Source organism: Bubalus bubalis, chromosome 20 (genome assembly GCF_019923935.1).
Source record: "Bubalus bubalis isolate 160015118507 breed Murrah chromosome 20, NDDB_SH_1, whole genome shotgun sequence".
Classification (NCBI taxonomy): domain Eukaryota; kingdom Metazoa; phylum Chordata; class Mammalia; order Artiodactyla; family Bovidae; genus Bubalus; species Bubalus bubalis.
The window spans coordinates 53745215-53767294 of record NC_059176.1 but is presented as its reverse complement, the minus strand read 5'-3'; the positions used below and the strand labels follow the sequence as shown (position 1 = coordinate 53767294).

The 22080-nt window shown below is 46.3% G+C and overlaps 1 protein-coding gene across 4 annotated transcripts in view; it reads right to left on the bottom strand.

Annotated features, from left to right (window-relative positions):
* The window catches only part of KLHL25 (kelch like family member 25), a 51556-nt gene extending 47998 nt beyond the window's left edge, over nt 1–3558 (bottom strand). For 2 of the 4 annotated variants that reach the window (XM_025271579.3, XM_025271580.3), the window contains exon 1: nt 3408–3538. The gene's annotated coding sequence lies outside the window, so the exon portion shown is untranslated. Of the gene's footprint in view, nt 1–3407 lie in introns of all 4 variants that reach the window. The other 2 variants (XM_006065722.4, XM_006065721.4) reach the window with 2 other exon arrangements.
* Between the last annotated feature and the right edge of the window lie 18522 nt (nt 3559–22080).

Here is a 22080-nt window from a genome sequence, read left to right as displayed (position 1 = left end):
CGGACCTACAGGAAGTCACACAGCCAGGCAGGGCAGGACCCCCCAGGCCCCACCGTCAGGGCTTTATCTGCTGACACCTTCCAGGTGCGAGCATTCCAATTGCGAGATGGCCGGTAAAGAGGTGGCCTTGGTCTCGGTCACATTGAAACAAGGTGAGGCCCAGAGACCCTCTTCTAAACTCTGTCCAGCCCAGGGGTGCTGGAGACGATTGTGGGGAAAGGAACGGCTTAGGAGATCGTTGCGTATTTGCAGAAAATGCACTGGAATTTCCCAGCTTAACTGGATTTCTGAGACCACAGAGCTGGCACTTCTAAAAACAGGTTGATGAGCCACACACGCCTACCGTTTTTCATCCAAAAGTGTAGTGACAGGGCTGGGAAGGAAAGGTTTACCAGTAAGAAAGAACAGAGTCTCCTGGCGCTAAAGGGAGGGGGCAGGGTGGGTGCAGGTGGCTGGGGCCCCAGGAGAAGGTCAGGTTCAAAGAGCCCATGCTCTTCTCCCCGCTCCCCAACCTGGTGCTGAAGAGACTTCGTAACAGGGAGCCCTCCCAGCCCCGAGTCCTCGTCTGACCTCCAGCCCCACATGCCCCCTTCCCTGCTCCTAATGCACGGCTGAGGGACCCGGAGTCAGGCTGGCCAGGTGAGCACCTGAAGGTGACAGGCATCAGCTTCAGCCGATTGGGGTGGGAGGAGTGTGGCTCAGGGGCCAGGGGATCCGGGAAAGGGACTGGAACCTGCTGGGGAGGCAGGACTGATGCCATCACCTGCGGACAGACCCAGGTTCCTAAGGAGAAAGGCCTGCTGGGAGGCGGTGTAAAAAGCTCCGGACACACACTCCCCATTGCCACCCCCGCCCCCCAGATGTCTGGGAAAACTAAGTGTTTTCTGGCTGGGAAAACACTTCAACAGCCTGGGCTGCCTAAAGCAATTCAATTATGAAATTTACCACATTAGATGAAAACCAGCATCTCAATCAGCCAATTCATTTGTGTCTGGTCACCCTGTTTTCTCGTGCCAGACCTGCTGGCCCCCTCCTTTCACGGGCCACACCCACACTGAGGACTGGTGGGTCCAGAGCGACTAAGGGCTCAGGGCACAGGCTGGTCTTGGGGGTTCGTGGGGTGGGACCTCCCAGGATTCCCTGCGCAGAGAGGCTGCATCCAGGAAGGCCCCTCATCTTCCTGGGGGAACTCCTGGGCCAGACCACCACAGTCCCAGGTTAACCTTTCCACTGTCTCCCACCTGCCTGCTCTCTGCCCTCAACCTGCGCCAGCCTGGAGGCTGCCAATGAAGCGGCCTCTGGGAGAAGCGTGAATGGGTCGGGGAGGCGGTAGCCCAGGACCTGCTTTTCTCATCTTTACCCAATCAGAGCATCCTCTCTCCAGGAAGCCTTCGCCACCCATGCTCCCCTCCTGTGCCCCCCTTAGATCCCCTCATTGTCTCACTGGGGGTACCGTGGGCACCTCGTAACCCCACGTGGCAGCACATCCTGGTCCAGGGGGGCTCCCGGAAGGCGTGGGCCCAATCAAGCCCCTTCAAACATTAATTAACACATGAATGAACACACCACCCACTAAAGGACACTCCCTCTACGCCCCTAGCCCATCACAGTGAGAGATGGAAAGAGCCAAGCCTCCTTCCCCTGCAGCCCAGGAAGTCCGAGGCCCGGGTAATGTGGTCTTTCTTCCTGCTCTCCTCTCCCACACGGAGCACCTGCAGGTCTAAGATGCTATTAAGGGGCATCAGGCTGCAGAAACCGCCTCCTAGGGGGAGTGTGCAACTCGCCCCCAGCTCCTTTCTGGGCACTGCAAACATAAAACCGGTTGCAGCCCCAGGACCAAGGTGTCTACCATTAACTACCTTCCTTTTAATAACCTCTGTGGAGTCACTTCCTGACAAAGGGAATGACTCAAGGCGGAGACAGCTGCCCGGCCTGTAAGAAGACTGACTCGTCATCCTCAAAGGCAGGTCTTGAGGATTCGAGGCCCCCATGTTAAGAAGAATACCAAACCTGCCCCCTGGGTGGGGTGGGCTTTGGGTGCTGCTCCTCCCAGTCCTCAAATGCAAGCCTTTAGCAACACCCTGGAGCAAGCAATGAGAACAGCACCTGGGCTCAAGGAGCATCAGACCCATCTATGAATGGGGCGACTGAGGCCCTGGGTCCGAAAGGGCTTGACCTCAAGTCACAGTCACTGGAGTCTGGCCCATGACAAGCCGCTGGGGTTCCCGCCTCCTCTCTTATGGCCACTGGCAACTTCCCTCCCTCCAGCACGCTGCCAGAGTGAAACCAAAAGGCCCAGACACCTGGCCTTCTCCACCCTGAATCAGCAAGGAGGGCCAAAGCTCAGGGAGCCCTGACCCAGCCCCAAAGCAACCCAGCAGGAACAAGAGTCGCTGCACTAAACCTGCGGTGGTCCTGGGTCGGTCCCCACCCCAACCCCTTTGTTAAGGTCTCTATAAAGATTCCTCTGCTCAAAGAGAGCAGAAATCAATTTGGCGGGGGCGGCTTTGAAACACCAGCGCAGAAGTGTACGCTGCCCCTCAGGGGCACGGACTCCCAACCCGAAGATCCCTCAAGCAACCACAAGGGGGAAAAGGAGTGCGTGCCCAGGTGCAGCGGGGTCCCGGAGCCAGGGTGGAACGGAGTGAACCGGACAGCCGGGCCAAAGGAGGCTTGCTCTGCACCGCTAGGGTGGCGGCCACCCCGGGCGGCGGGACTTCGGGCGGGTGCCCATTCCTCGGCGGCTCCAAGCTCTCAGCACAGGACGAGGGGCCCTGTCAGGTGGGACGCAAGTGGGCCGCGGCTCGCGTGGACGATCTTTCCCGTGGGGAAGCCCCTCAGCCCTCTCTCTGCACGAGGCAGGCAGCCATCTGGCCTCTCGGCGTCAAGTGCGCGGGGACTACCTCGCAGAGCCCGGGCCGCTCACATCCTCAAAGACAGGCAGCCTCCTCTTTTCAGGATCGATAGTAATTTTTTAAAAAGAGAGTCTGCGGACTCAATGAATCAAGCACTCCCGGGGGGGGGGGGGGCGGTTAAGTTGAAGCACCCGCGCGCAACATCCTATTTGTAAAACAATTCATTCCGTCGCTCAGAGCTTTCAAGCAAATAACCTCGCCGGGTCCCCAGGCACGCACGAGACCGGAGGAGCGGAGCTGGGAAGGGTGCTTCTCTCCAGACCTCCACTCCCCACCATTGTCCCCGGCCCCGAGACCCCGTGGTGCACGAGGGGATTCCGGGGGTTCGAGCCCCGGGGCGCTGCACCCCTGGCAGGCGGGCCCGCAAGGCTCACTCTGCCCGGGGGGGTGCTCACACGGCGGGGGCGCGGGGTGGGTGGTGACAAGTGCCAACGCCGGGGCCGCGAGCGCAACTACACCGACTCTCGTCCCCAGCCCGGCCCCGGTACTCACCGCTCCGGGCTGCTCCGCCCGCCGCGCTCAGAGGCCGCCCCCCAGGCCGCGCGAGCGCGAGGTCCCTCAGCCCTCGCCGCTGCCGCTCCCCTCCCCCGGCTCCCAAACGCCGCCGAGCGCGCCGCCGCTTTGCGGTTCAGCCTGGGCGCCGCCAGCAAACTTGTTTCTCCGGCCTTCCCGCCCCGCCTCCCGCCCCGCAGCCAATCAGAGACTGCGCCTCTGTGACGGACGGTCAGCCGAGCCCGTAGCTAAGCCCTTCGGGGGAGAAAGGGGTGGGAGCCGGGCCGCGCCGGCTCCGCGAGGGGGCGGGGCAGGCAGAGGAAAAGGACTTCGACCAGATTCTTAAAGGGGCAGGCGCCGGCCCGCCCCCGCGGCCGGCTGAAGTTGGTGAACAAAACCCGACGGGTGTTCCGGGGCTCTCCTAAGGAGCGAGCTTTGTGGACTGCGAATGCCTCCTCTGTGCCTGCTCTTCGGAGACATACTTTTAGTCATGAAAGCGTTAAACAAACGTTTCTCTTTTATGCTGAGCTTGCCTCAGTGTTTCAGATTTTCTTCAGCCACTGAACCCCGTCTGTACTTGGAATAAGTATTTTTCAGGGTACTTCGGATGTTCTCCCAGTGTCGTTTCTCACCGAGTTCCTTTTGTAAGCTGACCGGCATTCATTCATTCATTCATCCGTTCATTAATTCACTCCACAAACATTGCTGGATGCCTGAGCGATGAGCTAGGCTCAGAGTGGGGGCGGGGGCAGGGGGGGCGGGAGGGGCGGGAATTATAATTTCTCCTTCTTGCTTCCTGGGTTTGCACCACTTTAGGCCGCTGTGTATCCAACTTCTTCACCTATAAAGTGGCGGGTTAAAAAGTCCTCATGGGGTTATTTGAGGAATGAAAAGAAACAAACTCCTGTAACAAAATTAAGTGCACAAAAAAATGTCCTTCGTTCCGCCCTCCCACTGAAAATGGATCATTCAGGTATGTCACTTAAGGATACCAAAAGCCCTGGTGGAGCCACGCATGGGGTGGGGAGAAATCCCAGGAAGCAGAGTTCACACAGACGGGGAGCACAAGGAAGTTTATGGCGGAGGGAGGGAGACTGCACAAAAGATCTGTGTGAGGGGTGGGATTGTGACTGGTGGACACTGGGAAGGAGACCCCCAGGGCAGGAAGCCATTTAGATTGAACAGAAGAGATTCCAGGCTTCAAAAGCTGTTAGAGGACAGGGGGAGACACAAGGCATTATGGGACAGAAGCCTTACGGTGTAGAGCAAAGGGTTTGAATCCCCGCTCTACTCTCAAGAGCTGCTGAGGACTAGAGACAGAGTGCTCAGGCTTTCTGAGTGATGGGTTCTTATTGGTGAAAGGAAGATTCTAGAACCTATTTTGCAGGGTTATTGTAAACAGATGAGAGCCCACGTGCAATGGGCCTGGTACCTAATAAGTGCTCAGTATATCACAGATTTCGGCTTCCCAGGTGGTGCAATGGTAAAGAATCCAGATGCCAATGCAGGAGACAAGAGAGACTCAGGGTCTATCCCTGGGTAGGGAAAACCCCCTGGAGGAGGAAATGACAGCCCACTCCAGTATTTTTGCCTGGAGAATCCTATGGACAGAGAAGCCTGGTAGGCTACAGTCCATGGGGTCAGGAAGAGTCAGACATGACTGAGCAACTGCGCAGTTACAGCATATACATGTAATAGATTTATGTCTCCACTGGGCCTCAATCTGGAGACAGGTCAGACACAAAAGTTCTGATAGTCAAGAGCAGTCTTGGCCAGAGGTAAGAAGTTAGCCAAGTGTGTGTTAAGGTGCTTCCAAGGGGAAAAAGAGGCATCAAAATAACTTGTCCATTAAAGAAATGACACAGATCACATTTGTAGTTTTAGCCTCCTGCCAATTTTCTAGAGCTTGCGTCTTTATATAATTGTCAGTTGGATGAAGCTCCACATACCAAATTGATTCTTAGCAAGTTCATAACCATTGCTTATTATTCCATCGAGGTTCTCTGTGAAATTATAAGTGCCAACCATCTAAAATCTGGTCCACATTATCATTTTTCCCCCTCCTCAACTCCAAGCTTAAATTAGGTACTGGAATAAATTAAAATTAAATGTAGGCAATGGAACAAAAATCAGACCAAGAACACGTGTTGAGTCATTGCATTTAGATATGATTTGAAAGGAGCTGAGAAGATGGAACTTGCTTTGCCATCTGTCTCAGTCCGCACTGCAGACCCCGGAGCACACCCACCAGCACAGCCCCTTCCAGACTATGCTGTTATGACCCAAGTAACAGCGGTGTACTGGTTAGTCCACTCGACTGCACAGGGAGTCCTGGGAGAGCAGGGACCATGACAGACTCTGTAGACAACTTGGTTCCTCACACAAGTGGCCCACATAGTTTTGAAATACTGTGAATAAATCTCATGTCAGAATTGAATTTTGCCACAGTATAACAGAAAACCTAAAATAACTGTGAATTTTAAACAGATAGAAGTTTGTTTCTTTCTTAACTTAATCTAAAGTTAAGTAATCTATGACTCGTTGGCAACTCCACAGTTATGAGGATTATGGGCTCCTGTACTTCCATTCTGCCATCCTTAATGCTTGGTTTCCATTTGCTGAGCCCTCGTGATTCAGGATGGCTGCTGGAGCTCCAGCTGTCACATCTATCTTTCAGACAGCAGGAAGGAATAAGAGTAGAAGAGCAGGCGTGTGCCTCCCAGCCGCATTAGCTCCATTGAAGCAGGCTGCAAAAGTTCCACATAATACGTCCATTTACATTTTATGTAGACACTTATATGAGTACACTGCCTCTCCAAACAGAGTCGTGGTTCTTTTATCAAGAAAGAGGGAACAAATTCTTGGTGTCAGCCAACAGTCTTGGCTCACACCTTTTTTCCCGACCTGGCAATGCCACCTGTCCAGTATTCCAGTAGTTCAAAATCTAACGTCTTAGAAGTTCTGAGATGATGTGCAGAATTCAATACATATTTGTGAATAGATGGCTAAACTCTTGGTTCTTCTACCTCACTGGATGATAGTCTGGTGATAGTTTCCTCTGGTGATTCCTCCTCACTTCCCAGATGTCCAAATAATTGGAGTGCTTGGGAAGTGAGTGAAGATAGACAAAACCTCTTCCCTAAATATGCTCAGATCTACGTGATTTCATCCAGGGCCAAGCCTTATGTTCACATAAACACTGGCAGCTCTTGAGTCTGTCGTCCCACCAAACTTCTCCAGGAACTTCAGGCCTACAGGTGCATCTGCTTACTCAATGGCTCGGCTTGGATTCTAGGGACACCTCAACTTGGGACGCCCCCTCCCCCATGAGCTCCTGATGCATTACCTTGCAAAAGACATTTTGCTCCTTCAGGGGGCTTCCCCATCGCAGGAAAGGACAATTCAATCTTTTGCTCAAATGAAAAATCTTGGCACCATTCTGTTTTACCCCACCTCTAAATCTGTGTCCAATCTGAGCGATTCCTACCACTTTTTCTGCCAGGCTTATCCAAACCACCATCATTTCTCCTCCCCTGAGCCATCTCAGCAGCCCCTCAAAGCATCTTCCATCTCTGCTCCCTAGAGTCCATTCTCAACACAGCAGCTGGAGCGGGCTTTTTATTTATTTATCTTTTTAAACAGGTATACTAGCATATATGGGCTCCTCAGTGGCTCAGATGGTAAAGAATCCACCTGCAATGCAGGAGACCTGGGTTTGATCTCTGGGTCGAGAAGATCCCCTGGAGAAGGGAATGGCCACCCATTCCAGTATTCTTGCCTGGGAAATCCCTTGGACAGAGGAGCCTGGTAAGCTACAGTCCATGGGGTTGCAAAGAGTTGGACAAGGTAGAGCAAATAAGTGAGAGAGAGCTTGACAGACAAGCAGCCATGACCCCTGGGAACTGGCCATGCATGCACAGCTAGGCTGTGCTGTTTTCCAGTTGAAGGTAAATAATTTGGCAGAACATCACCATCAGACAAGGTCTCTCTGTGACTGCACTGTGTCAAGACAAAAACAAGACCATAATCACATCTGAACACTGCAAAACATGAGCACCATCCAAGCCACAAAATACTCAAATCTGTGTCTCCTGGTTAATAGGAGTGACCTCTGTTTCCTTATGACTTACAGCTTTGGCCTCCACCTGGTCTCCTTCCTTTTAGATAAGGTTTACTAAGATACCCCATCATGGACTCATCACTGCTTTCTGACAGCACACAATCCAGATCAATGCCCCCACTTCCCTGGGCTCTCTCCCAAACTACCCAGCCAAAGCCCAAATCCTACTCTAGGTTCCACCTAACACCCTTGGGCCGAGATGCCCTCCGTTCTCCCATGGTACGTGGGCTCCCTCATTGCAACAAGTAATAGACGCAACTTGTTCATCTACAGGTGTTCCTGATTGACCATGCAAATACACAAATATTGGCAGTACCGCCCCCACCCCACACACACTTGACTTGGCATGGGGGTATCTAACTGGCTGCCTTCTCTCCCAGGGTGTAAATTCCCTGAGAACAAAGGTTTGTAGTCACTGCTCCATTTCTAGACCTAAAGAGTGCCTGCACTATAGTAGTCTCTCCATACATCTGTACTGAATGAATTCAGAATGAATTGAATGTAGGTTTAGCAGCAGTATTAGCTACCATTAAGTCAGTAGTTTCTGATCTCAGTGTTGGATAAATTCAATCAGGCCTTGCATTTTTGGTCAAGCTCCCCCAGAATGGAACTCCTGGTCAGGTGGGGCCCACCTAGGGCAAGGATGTGGCAAGAGATGGCTTTGTCAGCTTTGGTTCCCAAGGGAGGGGCCGGGAGGCAGTGACGGCCCTTCTAGGGGAGCAGCAGGGATCAAGGTCACTGATGAGTCATCATTTCAGCTCTGGGAGTACAAAGGAGCTGGGCAGGGCTGGGGCTGGCAGGACAGAGGCTACGGGAGGCGGGACAGCGTCCTGCCCTCACTGGTGGCAGTGTGGGAATGCATGAGGAAGAAGGACTCTGGGTTTCCTGTTCCTTCCAACTCAAGATGCTGTAGCCATTTGGCAATCTCCATTCAGCAGTGCCCATAAAGCCCACAAAATTGATGCTTTTGAACTGTGGTACTGGAGAAGACTCTTGAGAGTCCCTTGGACTGCAAGGAAATCACACCAGTCAATCCTAAAGGAAATCAACTGTGAATATTCATTGGAAGGACTGATGCTGAAGATGAAACTCCAATACTTTGGCCACCTGATGCAAAGAGGTGACTCACTGGAAAAGACCCTGATGCTGGGAAACACTGAAGGCAGGAGGAGAAGGGGGCGACAGAGGATGAGATGCTTGGATGGCATCACTGACTCATGGACATGAGTTTGAGCAAGCTCAGGGAGCTGGTGATGGACAAGGAAGCCTGGCAGGCTGCAGTTCATGGGGTCGCAAAGAGTCGGACACGATTGAGCGACTGAACAACAACAAATGAAGCCCATTTCTCACAGGCACTCTCCCTACACCGCCAGAAAAGCCCCTTTTCCTTAATAGAGTGGGACACTGAAGCTTCTGTATCAAGCAGTGCATCCTGGCGGTGTGGGAAGGGCAAAGGGAGGAATGCCTTTGGTCAGTGGGCACATGCAGAGACACTAGGGAAGAGGTCCAGACATCCAGGGACCAGCAAAGGAGAAGCCAGGCGGAGGGACTGGGAATGAACCAAAGGAAGGAAGATAAGAGAACATTTCAGAACAAACGCCTCCTTTGAGAAATGTTGGCTGGGGCCTTAAACCCACTCCTTTCCTTCTCTCAAACCAGAGGCAAAACACAGTATGCAACAATGGTTCATAAACAACTGTTGAAGATGCAAAGCAGTGTGCACAGCGTGCTATCTCTGGGCCTGAAGTGGGAGGAATCAGAAAGGGCGCTTGTCCATGCATGGATGCAAATAGAGATGCTCTGGGAGGACTTGGAAAAAGGAGCCCAGTGGGTGAGGAGGGGAGGTGGGGTTGGTGCGGGGTAGAGGTGTTGACAGTCCTGGAGAGTTAGAGAGTTTGATTTCTGAGCCGTGGGAATCTATCGCCTCTCCAAAAATATCATTTAAAAACTAGTCATGGGCTTCGAAATGAAATAGAGCCACGTGTTTCTATGCTCAGATTAGGATGGGAGAAAAAGTGTTAGTCACTCAGTCATGTCCAATGCTTTGTGACCCTATGGACTATAGACCTCCAGACTCCTCTGTCCATGGGCTCCTCCAGGCAAGAATACTGGAGTGGGTTGCCATGCCCTCCTCCAGGGGATCTTTCCAACCCAGAGAGAGAACCTGGGTCTTCATCATTGCAGGCAGATTCTTTGCCATTTGAGCCACCAGGGAAGCCCGAGGATGGGAGAAGAAGGGTAAAGGAGATTTGTACTCTAGGTATATGGCCTGGAATCAAGTTTTCTTTGTATGATAAAGAATCATGTTTAACAAGAAGGGAGAAAGAAAAGAAGGGAGGGAGGGAAGGAAAAACAGCATTTGGAGATTGCAGACTCAGCTGGGCTTGTATCCTGGCTCTGCTACTTATTGTGTGACCATAAGTAGGATATTTTGCCTCATCTGAGCCCCAGACTCTCCATCAGTAAAGAGGGAATAGTACTGTTAGCACTGCTGCTTGTTCCTACTATAGCAAGGGTGCTTGCTGTGCCATGCCATGCGAAGTCGCTTCAGTTGTGTCCAATTCTTTGCGACCCTATGGACTGTAGCCCACCAGGCTTCTCTGTCCGTGGGATTGTCCAGGCAAGAATACTGGAGTGGGTTGCCATTTCTGACCCAGGGATCGAACCCAGGTCTTCTGCGGCTCCCACATGGTAGGCGGATTCTTTACCAATGAGCCAGACGGGAAGCGCACATAGGGAACTTAAAAGGGTTCAGTTTAGAAGAAAAATCTGTGAGGAGCACCTAGCCCAGAGTCTTGGCCCTAATAAACCATCAATGATTAGCAGCTGGGATTTGTCAAATGCTGAGAGAGATTCCTGGGTGACTTACCCTAAGTATTGAATTAATTGTAATTATCATTCAGGAATACTAAACTCTGCAGGTGGTCTCTGGTGACTCCCCAGCTGGATAGGTGTGAGCCCTGGACCTCTCACTGGACACCCTTGAAAATCTGTTCCATTTAGGGGTCTGATCCCTCCTGGTTATTTGGATGGGGGCCTTCCACCCCTCAGGACCTCTCTCAAACGTGCACATAAGCAGTGCAGGGTGTGGCCAGGACTGGACTGCAGGATTCCTGAGTCTGGCTCCAGAAAAGCTTCCCCAGGAAAACAGCCAGTGTGCCCTGTGGGATTTTATTCCACACTCAAATGAGTCCCTGCATAGCTAAGTGGGAGTGGCCTGTAGAAGTTGTTTAAAAGCTGCAGGCTTTGTTCATCGGTGTGCTGATTTGAAAAATGTCGATCAAGCACCCAGCAGGTTCTAGAACAACGCTGGGAGCTGAGTAAATCTGAAGGGAGATGGGGCACAGAGGTCAATAAATCATTGTACTTGTCCTTAAAAATAGCACAAACCAGACCCAATGGGGGCAGAAAATGCACACATTGCAAAATGAACCTGACAATTCCACAGAGATTCAAATGAAAGGCTGTGGCAGAGCTGAGGAGGGGAAGATGGCTTTTGGAGACTGTGTTTGCCCCTTACAGATGTGAGAGTTGGATCATAAAGAAGGCTGAGCAGTGAAGAACTGATGCTTTCAAACTGTGGTGCTGGAGAAGACTCTTGAGAATCCCTTGGACCATGAGGAGATCAAACCAGTCAATCCTAAAGGAAATCAACCCTGAATATTCATTGGAAGGACTGATGTTGAAATTCCAATACCACCGCCACCTGATGCGAAGAGCCGACTCACTGGAAAGGACCCTGATGCTGGGAAAGATTGAAGGCAAAAGGAGAAGGGGGCGGCAGAAGATGAGCTGGTTAGATAGCATCACTGACTTAATGGACATGAATCTGAGCAAATTCCAGGAGACAGTGGAGGACAGAGGAGCCTAGCTAGTATAGTCCATGGGGTCATGAAGAGTTGGACAAGAGGCTGAACAACAACATTTGCCCTGGGCTGGCGGAGTGAGGAAAATTCTACAGGGTAGAGAAAGCTTCCCAAGGTATAAAGGTCTGACATGAAAAAACTTTGTGGAGAGAGATTTCAGAAAAAAAGAGGAGGCCCGGGAGGAGTTTGTGGGAGGGCAGGGAGAAGGGAGATGGGTAGGGGGAAAGGAGAAAACACCAGAAGGCAGGGAAGAGTGTGACTAACTCCCAATTAACTGTCCTGCATCAGAGCCTACTCAGGCCCATAACAATGAAAATTTAGGACAGGAAAAACCAGGCATGAGAGCGGATAAACTGTTCATGTGTATTCACACAAAGGGTTACTGCACAGCACTTAAAGTCAATGAGGTATCTTTATGTTGTTAATATGGATACATCTGGAGAACATGATGTTGAGTGAGAAAAGCAATCTACGAATGGATACATAGGGTGCAATCACATTTATGTATATTATAAAATCTTCCAAAGCAATGCTATAAAGTATATAGTGTTTACACATTATTGTTTATACTATGTAAATATAGAAACACCATGTATGCATATACACACAATATGCTTTGGGATAACAAAATGTTTTGAGAACCTCAATGATGTGGAAGGTCTTCTGGGAAAATATAAGTTATTAAAAATACCTTGAAGAGGTATAGAAAACAGAAAGGACTCAATGACAACAAAAGGGGTTTAAAAAGTTATTAAAAAGGATCAATCCACTAGGAAAATAGAATATATATACCAAACAACAGACCCTTAAGATAGGTAGAGTAAAAACTGATAGACCTGGAGGGAGAGACAGACAAATCAATTATAGTTGAGGACTTCAACACTTCCCTCTCAGCAACTTACAGAACTACTAGCATTCTTGGGACTTCCCTCGTGGTCCAGTGGATAAGGCTCCAAGCTCTCAATGCAGGGGTCCCCGGTTCAATCCCTGGTCCGGGAACTAGAGCCCACACTCAACTAGAGATCCCACATGCTGCAACTAAAATCCACCACAGCCAAATAAATAAATGAATTAAAAATAACTGTTAAAAAAGAATTACTACATACCTGGAGAATTCCATGGACAGAGGAATCTGGAAGGATGCAGGCCATGGGGTCACAAAGAGATGGACATGACTTAGTGACTCAACAACAACTAGAGTTGTAATCAGCCTTAAAATCAGAGATACAGGAGGTCTGAACAGCATAATCAATCATCAGGCTCTAATTCACAGTTATAAAACATTCTGCCCACCAACAAAATATAAGTTCTTTTTCAAGTGCCCAAGAAACATTCACCAAGATAGATGATCTCCTGAGACATAAAATAAACCTCAATAATTTTTTTAAAAAACAAAATCCCCATAATAAAAACATAGATAAATAAAATGAAATCACATAATGTTCTCTGACCATAATGGAATCAAACTAGAAATCAATAACAGACAATTAGAACATTTCTGTACATGTAGGAATTAAACAACTCAGTTCCAAAAAACCATGGATCAAAAAAGAAGCCTTCCCCTGGGGGGGTCGGCGGGGGTTGGGGATGGTGCAGGGAAATAGAACACACACAGACATACACACACACACAATCAATCTCAATAAGACATCTTTTCAATATTAAAGGCCACAGAAGTCCAGATCAGATCAGATCAGATCAGTCGCTCAGTCGTGTCCGACTCTTTGCAACCCCATGAATCGCAGCACACCAGGCCTCCCTGTCCATCACCAACCCTCAGAGTTCACTGAGACTCACGTCCATCGAGTCAGTGATGCCATCCAGCCATCTCATCCTCTGTCGTCCCCTTCTCCTCCTGCCCCCAATCCCTCCCAGCATCAGAGTCTTTTCCTATGAGTCAACTCTTCGCATGAGGTGGCCAAAGTACTGGAGTTTCAGCTTTAGCATCATTCCTTCCAAAGAAATCCCAGGGCTGATCTCCTTCAGAATGGACTGGTTGGATCTCCTTGCAGTCCAAGGGACTCTCAAGAGTCTTCTCCAACACCACAGTTCAAAAGCATCAATTCTTCAGTGCTCAGCCTTCTTCACAGTCCAACTCTCACATCCATACATGACCACAGGAAAAACCACAGCCTTGACTAGACGAACCTTTGTTGGCAAAGTAATGTCTCTGCTTTTGAATATGCTCTCTAGGTTGGTCATAACTTTCCTTCCAAGGAGTAAGTGTCTTTTAATTTCATGGCTGCAGTCACCATCTGCAGTGATTTTGGAGCCCAGAAAAATAAAGTCTGACACTGTTTCCACTGTTTCCCCATCTATTTCCCATGAAGTGATGGGACTGGATGCCATGATCTTAGTTTTCTGAATGTTGAGCTTTAAGCCAACTTTTTCACTCTCCTCTTTCACTTTCATCAAGAGGCTTTTTAGTTCCTCTTTACTTTTTGCCATAAGGGTGGTGTCATCTGCATATCTGAGGTTATTGATATTTCTCCCGGCAATCTTGATTCCAGCTTGTGTTTCTTCCAGTCCAGCGTTTCTCATGATGTACTCTGCATAGAAGTTGAATAAACAGGGTGACAATATACAGCCTTGACGTACTCCTTTTCCTATTTGGAACCAGTCTGTTGTTCCATGGCCAGTTCTAACTGTTGCTTCCTGACCTGCATACAAATTTCTCAAAAGGCAGATCAGGTGGTCTGGTATCCCCATCTCTTTCAGAATTTTCCACAGTTTATTGTGATCCACACAGTCAAAGGCTTTGGCATAGTCAATAAAGCAGAAATAGATGTTTTTCTGGAGCTCTCTTGCTTTTTCCATGATCCAGCGGATGTTGGCAATTTGATCTCTGGTTCCTCTGCCTTTTCTAAAACCAGCTTGAACATCAGGAAGTTCACGGTTCACGTATTGCTGAAGCCTGGCTTGGAGAATTTTGAGCATTACTTTACTAGCGTGTGAGATGAGTGCAATTGTGCGGTAGTTTGAGTATTCTTTGTCATTGCCTTTCTTTGGGATTGGAATGAAAACTGACCTTTTCCAGTCCTGTAGCCACTGCTGAGTTTTCCAAATTTGCTGGCATATTGAGTGCAGCACTTTCACAGCATCATCTTTCAGGATTTGGAAAAGCTCAACTGGAATTCTATCACCTCCACTAGCTTTGTTCATAGTGATGCTTTCTAAGGCCCACTTGACTTCACATTCCAGGATGTCTGGCTCTAGGTCAGTGATCACACCATTGTGATTATCTGGGTCGTGAAGATCTTTTTTGTACAGTTCTTCTGTGTATTCTTGCCATCTCTTCTTAATATCTTCTGCTTCTGTTAGGTCCATACCATTTCTGTCCTTTATCGAGCCCATCTTTGCATGAAATGTTCCTTTGGTATCTCTGATTTTCTTGAAGAGATCTCTAGTCTTTCCCATTCTGTTGTTTTCCTCTATTTCTTTGCATTGATCGCTGAAGAAGGCTTTCTTATTCCCTGTAAAACTATTGTAAGCAGAGAAAACGAGGTCTTAATAAGAAGCTTTTTGGCATAATGAAAAGAGGATTGAATTTCACGCACACCGGCTAGTAAATGCCTCATGTTTTCTCCTCACAGGAGCAGAGCAGGTCTTCAGGAAGCTGACATGTGGCTGGACTGACTGTCTACTACATTCACTTCTTCCCACATAATTTCTTCCTGACTCTCCTCTAAGGTCAGTGTGATACCTTTGAATTGCTTCCAGATGCACACTTGAGTTTGAGAGCATTTCTACTTTCTTGGTGTTTTTCTTTTTTACACAGAACATAGCTGAGAACTGTCTGTAAACTGAAGTTTTTCATGGCATCATTGTATTAAGACTGGGTCATGGAGAATGAATAAAGCACACTCTATTAAACCTTAGAGGACTGAATGAAAACAAAAAATACAATGTATCAAAATCTGTTGGGATGACACAAAAGCAGTGCTGAGAGAGATGCTTTCAGCAATGAATGCTTATATTAGAAATGAGGAAAAGTCTCAAGTTAATAACCTAAGCGTCTACCTCAAGAGTCTAGAAAAAGAAAAGCAAAATAAACCCAAAACAAGAAGAAGGAAGGCATAAAGACAAAAGCAGAAATCAATGATATGGAAAATAGAGGAAATCAATGAAACAAAAATCTGGTTCTTGGGGAAAAGATCAGTACAACTGATAAGGCTGTAGGAAGACTGATGACGCAGAAAAAGACATAAATTAACAATAAAAAGAATTAAATAGAGGATATCACTACAGATTCTGTCAATTTTTTTGTCATTCAATAGGGTAACAAACTTTCTACCCCCCTTTGTTAAAAGAAAAAAAAAAGAGGCATGATTTCCAAAAATCAATGTAGAGTGTTACAGAAATAAACATTAAAATGTTAAGTGAAGTGAAGTGAAGGGAAGCTCAGTCGTGTCCGACTTTTTGCAGCCCCATAAACTGTAGTCTACCACGCTCCTCAACCCGTGGGATTCTCCAGGCAAGAATACTGGAGTGGGTTGCCATTTCCTTCTCCAGGAGATCTTCCCAACCCAGGGATCGAACCCGGGTCCCCTGCATTGCAGGCAGACGCTTTACCATCTGAGCCACCAGGGAAGCTCAAATAATAATAATAATTCAAATAATTAATTAAATAATTAAAGTGTTAAAAAATAATTATCACAGAAGTTATAATGCTTGTTTGAGGCTCCAGAATAATAACAACTTTAAAAAATCACTGATATCATCCTTATAGGATACATGCCTTGGTGTGTCTGTGAACACAAATTTTAATTTTTTAGTGCCAAACAAGTCCAAGATAAAAAGATTTTGAATAATGGCAGTGCTATATAATACAAGGTGCTTGTTGGCATATGTCATCTTTAAACTGCATTCCACAATCTATGATTCTTTTGTAACATACAATAGAGTAACAAACTCTTTGTTTTTTTCTTTTAAAAATGAGGGGGCACTATAGATCTTTTCGGAGAAGGTAATGGCATCCCACTCCAGTACTCTTGCCTGGAAAATCCCATGGATGGAGGGGCCTGGTGGGCTGCAGTCCATGGGGTCGCTAGGAGTTGGACACAACTGAGTGACTTCACTTTCACTTTTCACTTTCATGCACTGGAGAAGGAAATGGCAACCCACTCCAGTGTTCTTGCCTGGAGAATCCCAGGGATGGGGGAGCCTGGTGGGCTGCCATCTATGGGGTTGCACAGAGTCGGACACGACTGAAGCGACTTAGCAGCAGCAGCATAGATCTTTTACTACGAGGATAATAAGGTTATACTATACTGAATAACTTTACAGTGATAAATTTGACAACTTAGTAAAAAAGGACCATTTCCTCAAAAGAACCCCACAAACTGCCAAAATCCAAACAAGATGAAACAGACAATCTGATTAGTCTTGTAACCACTAGAGTAACTGAACTAGTCATTTTAAAAGTCTTGGGAAAAAAAATCCATCCTCAGATAGATTCACTGGAGAATTCTACCACACATTTAAAGAAGAATTAATATTCTTCTATATAATTCTATATAATTATAATTCTATAATTTCTATATAATTCTATATAATTTGTATATAATTCTATATAATTTCTTCAGAAAACAGACAAGAAACACTTCCCAACTTATTTTATGAAGTTACTATTACCTTGATACCAAAAACAATACCCAAAATGAAAGCTGTAGACCAATATCTCTCATGAACTCAGACACAAAACTCTTTGACCAAAATACTAGCAAGTGGAATTTAGCAAAATATAAAAAGAACTATATACCAAGACCAAGTGAGATTCATTCCAGGTATGCAAGACTGGTTCAGCATTCAAAATCACTCAATGAAATCCACCATATCAACAAGCTAAAAAACAATACTCATATGATTATAATTTGTGCTTAGTCACTCAGTCGTGTCTCACTCTTTGTGACCCCATGGACTGTAGCCACCAGGCTTCTCTGTCCATGGAGTTTTCCAGGCAAGAACACTGGAGCAGGTTGCCATTTCCTTCTCCAGGGGATCTTCCCCACCCAGGAATCAAACCTGTGTCTCCTGCATCTCACTGCATCCGCAGGCTGATTTCTTTATTGCTGGTGCCACCCAGAATCATGACACAAAAGCATTTGATAAAATCCAATACCCACTTATGATAGAAACTTTCAGCAAGTTTGTGACAGAAGAGAAATTCTACAGCTTGATAAAGAACTGCTATGAAAATCCTACAGTTAACTTTAAACTTAACTGTGAAAGACTGCCTGCCTTCCATCTAAGATCTGGGACTAGGCAAAAGGTGTCCACTCTCACCACTCTTACTCAGCATGGTACTGGAAATGCTAGCCAGTCCACAAATGTAAGAAAAAAATAGATGAAAGGCATAAAGAGTAAGAAAGAAAAAAGAAAACTACCTTTATCTATAGATGTCCTGACTGTTTACATAGAAAATCCCCGCCCCAACCCTCTGAGAGCTAATAAAGATATTCTCACAATACCATTCAGTCAGTCTAATGAAAATGAAATACTTATATTGTACACTTAACCAAACGTGTACAGGATCTGAATGTTAACAACGGCAAAATGCTGATGAAAAACATCAAAGAAGAACTATGTAAATGGGAAGACATACTGTGTTATAGATTGGAAGACTCAATAAAGATGCCAGTTCTCCCCAGACTGACTGATAGGCTTAAAACAACTCTTCTCAATATCTCACAAGGTTTTTTGCAGACGAAGATAAGCCTTTTCTAAAGTTTATATAGAGGGTTTCCCTGGTGACTCAGTAGTAAAGAATTTGCCTACCAATGCAGGAGACACGTTCAGTTCCTGATCCGGGAAGATCCTATGTGCCATGGGACAACTGACCGCATGTGCCCCAGCTACTGAGCCTGCACTCTAGAGCCTGTGCTCTGCAACAAGAGAAGCCTCTCCAGTGAGAAGCTCATGAACCTCAACTAGAGAGTAGCCCCCGCTCACATAGAGAAAAGCCTGCACAGCAATGAAGACCCGGCACAGCCAAAAATAAATAAACATTAAAAAAATAAAATTTATATAGACATACAAAACAAAATAGATGGCCTAAATAATTTTGAAAAGGAAGAATAAAGTAGGAAAAATCAATCTACCTGATTTCAGGACATTGCGTAGCTACAGTGTTCAAGGCTGTGTGTTAATGACAGAGAGATATACACAAGGTCATAGGGAACCCAGATACAGACCCAAACAACTATGCTCAACTGTTTTTTGACAAAGGTGCAAAAATAATTCAACGGAGGAGAAAATAGCCTTTACAACAGATGGTCCTAAGACAACTGAACATCCACAAAGAATCTCTTTTCACCTAAATCTCACACCTTATACAAAAATTAAGTCAAAACAGATCATAGACATAAACATAAAGCTATAAACTTTAAGAAAAAGCAGGCAAAAATCTTTAGAATTTAGAACTAGAGACAGAGTTCTTAGACTTGACACACACAAAAAAACGTGATCCATAAAAGGAAAAGTTGATAAACTGGATGTCACTGAAATTAAAAACTTTTGTTCTGAAGAGGAAACATTACACAGTGGGAGAAAATACTTGCAAAGCATATTCAACAAAGGAGCAATTTCTAGAATGTATAAAGAACTAAAAACTCAACATTAAAAGACAACAACCAATCTAATTAGAAAATAGGTAAAAGACATTGAAAAGGGTGTAAGATGGCAAATAAGCATGTGAAAAGTCTTAAACATCATCAACCATCAGGGAAATGCAAAATAAAACCATGATGAACATCTGAAATTAATAATTATTGTAGACAACTACATCTCAAAGGGAAAAAAATCCACAATGAGGGCGATGGCACCCCACTCCAGTACTCTTGCCTGGAAAATCCCATGGACGGAGGAGCCTGGTGGGCGAAGAGTCAGACACGACTGAATGACTTCACTTTGACTTTTCACTTTCATGCATTGGAGAAGGAAATGGCAACCCACTCCAGTGTTCTTGCCTGGAGAATCCCAGGGACAGGGGAGCCTGGTGAGCTGCCGTCTATGGGGTCACACAGAGTCGGACACGACTGAAGCGACTTAGCAGCAGCAGCAGCAGAATGACTGAAATAAAAAGTAGTGACAACACCAAATGCTGGCGGGGAAACAAAGAAATGGGCTCACTCTTACATTTGCTGAAGTGAATATAAAATGGTACCATCACCCCCGGGAAACAGTTTGACAGCTGCTTATAAGGTTGGATATGCACTTACCATTCAGCCCATCAATTGAGCATTTATCCCAGAGCAATGAGAACTTACATTTCCCCCCAAACCTGTATGCAAATATTCATAACAGCTTTATTTGTAATAGTCAAAAACTGGAAACCATTCAGATGTCCTTCAGCAGACAGATGGCCACATGAACTTTGGAACGTCCATACCGCGGAGTACTACTCAGCAATGAAAAAGGAACCAGCTGTTGCAACATGCAATGACTTGAATGAATAGCCAGGAAATTATGCTGAGTGAGAAAAGCCAATCCCCAAAGGTTACACACTGTATGGGTCCATTCAAGCAACATTTTTTGAAGTGGGAAAAAAAAAAAAAAGAAATGGAGGACGTAATAGAGGTTTCCAGGGATTAGAAAAGGGCAGAGTGAAGGGGTGTCAGGAGGTACGGGAGTGATTATAAAAGGGTAACATGAGGGATCTTTGTGGTGCTGGACTGTTGAGTAGCTGATGGTGCTGGTGGATACATGAACCTACACAGGTGAACTTACATAAACCTACACACACACACAGTGTAAGTAAAACTCAGGGAATCTGAATAAGACCCTGGATTACAGAATGACAATATTCTGGTTATGATATTACAAGTTTGAAAATGTTATGAATGAGGTAAATTGGCCAAAATGCACAGGGAATCTCTCTGGACTATCTCTTATAACTGCATGCGAATCTATAATCATTTCAATAAAAATGTCAAATTAAAGAGTTGCTATTCCTTTTTCTATTCCCCTTCCTATTCCTATTTCTCATCCTCAGATACACTTGGGGCCTCTGTGGAAACTAAGGACCATACAGCTCAATGTTTGAAAATCATTTCTGTTGTTATGCCCTAATTATTGAGAATCGTATCTGTGAAAATTCCAAATGAAACACTGACAAACAAAATTCAACTTCAAACAATTATCTGCTATGATGATGAAGTAGGGTTTGTCACAGGAGGGTAAAAATGGCATAAAAATAGAAAATATTGTAATAAGATATAGCATACCAGTTGATCCAATAAGAATTCCACATGCTATTTGAGATACTAAAAAAAATAGTAAACTTAATACTTACTCCTGATTTTAAAAATTATTTATGTAATTGAGGTATGCTGTGCTGTGTTGCCTCAATCATGCTGACTCTTTGAGATCCCATGGTCAGCAGCCCGCAGGCTCCTCTGCCCACGGGATTCTCTAGGCAAGAACACTGGAGTGTGTTGCCATGCCCTCCTCCAGGGGATCTTGCCGACAGAGGGATCAAACCCGGATCTCTTACATCTCCTGCATTGGCAGGTGGGTTCTTTACCGCTAGTGCCACCTAGCCCCGAGAGATTCCCTGTGGATTTTGGCCACTTGGAAAGCCCAACTGAGGTATAGTTGATTTCCAATATTGTGTTAGTTTCAGGTATAGGACAATGTGATTCAGTATACAAACAAACATTCAGCATACATACTTTTATAATATGTATGCATATGCACATATGCATACACACATATGAAAATACATATATGTATGTACTTTTTCAGATTCTTTTCCATGACAGGATGCTAAAAGATACTGAATATCTGCTATACAGTAAATCTTTATTCCTGATTTTTTAAAAATTGCTAATGAAAGAAAATTTCCTTAACCTGATAGACGATCAGGTGAGGAACTATCCCCAGCTCTTCATGACATGAACTTTGGTTGGGAAAATATCAACTTTTGGACTGTTTGGTAGGGACCAGTGTGGGTAGGGCTCCAGGTGTGGGGACCAATCACAGGCAAGGATTCAGAGCAGGGCTGGCCGGAAAGAGGTGCGTCACAGGAGAGGAACTTAACGCTGGCTTTTGCCATGAAGATAGAAGAGAAATTGAAAGTGACTCCGAGGTTCAGAGGGTCAATCAGTGACCAATTTCAGACGGAGTAGAGGAGGAAGAGCAGATTCAGGGGGTAGGGAAGAAAATTCCTGATTCTGTCCATCTGTCTGTAACTCCACAGGTACTGTGAAGTGTGGGGAAATACTATCTCCTCAAAGAGCCCCCATCGCTTTAGACTCAAGGTCTTCTAACACCCCAGGGGATTTTTTAAACCATAAGCAAAACTTAGGTTAATCACACAGTCTCTAATAAATGCTAGAGCTTAAGAATATGGAGTCTAAAGTCCAAGTGGCTGCTGGAGAAATCACAAGTGTGATCTTGCATCCCTTAAAAACAACTCTACGACACAAAAATTATTAGTATGATAATTATTGGGCTTCCCAGGTGGCACTAATGGTAAAGAATCTGCCTGCCACTGTGGGAGATGCAGAAAATACAGGTTTGACTCCTGGGTCAGGAAGATCCCTCGGAGTAGGAAGCCCACTCCATATTGTTACCTGGGCAACCCCACAGACAGAGGAGCCTGGTGGGCCACAGTCCATGGGGTCTCAAAGAGTCTGACACAACTGAGCACGCACACATACACACACATCATCATTATCACTACCAT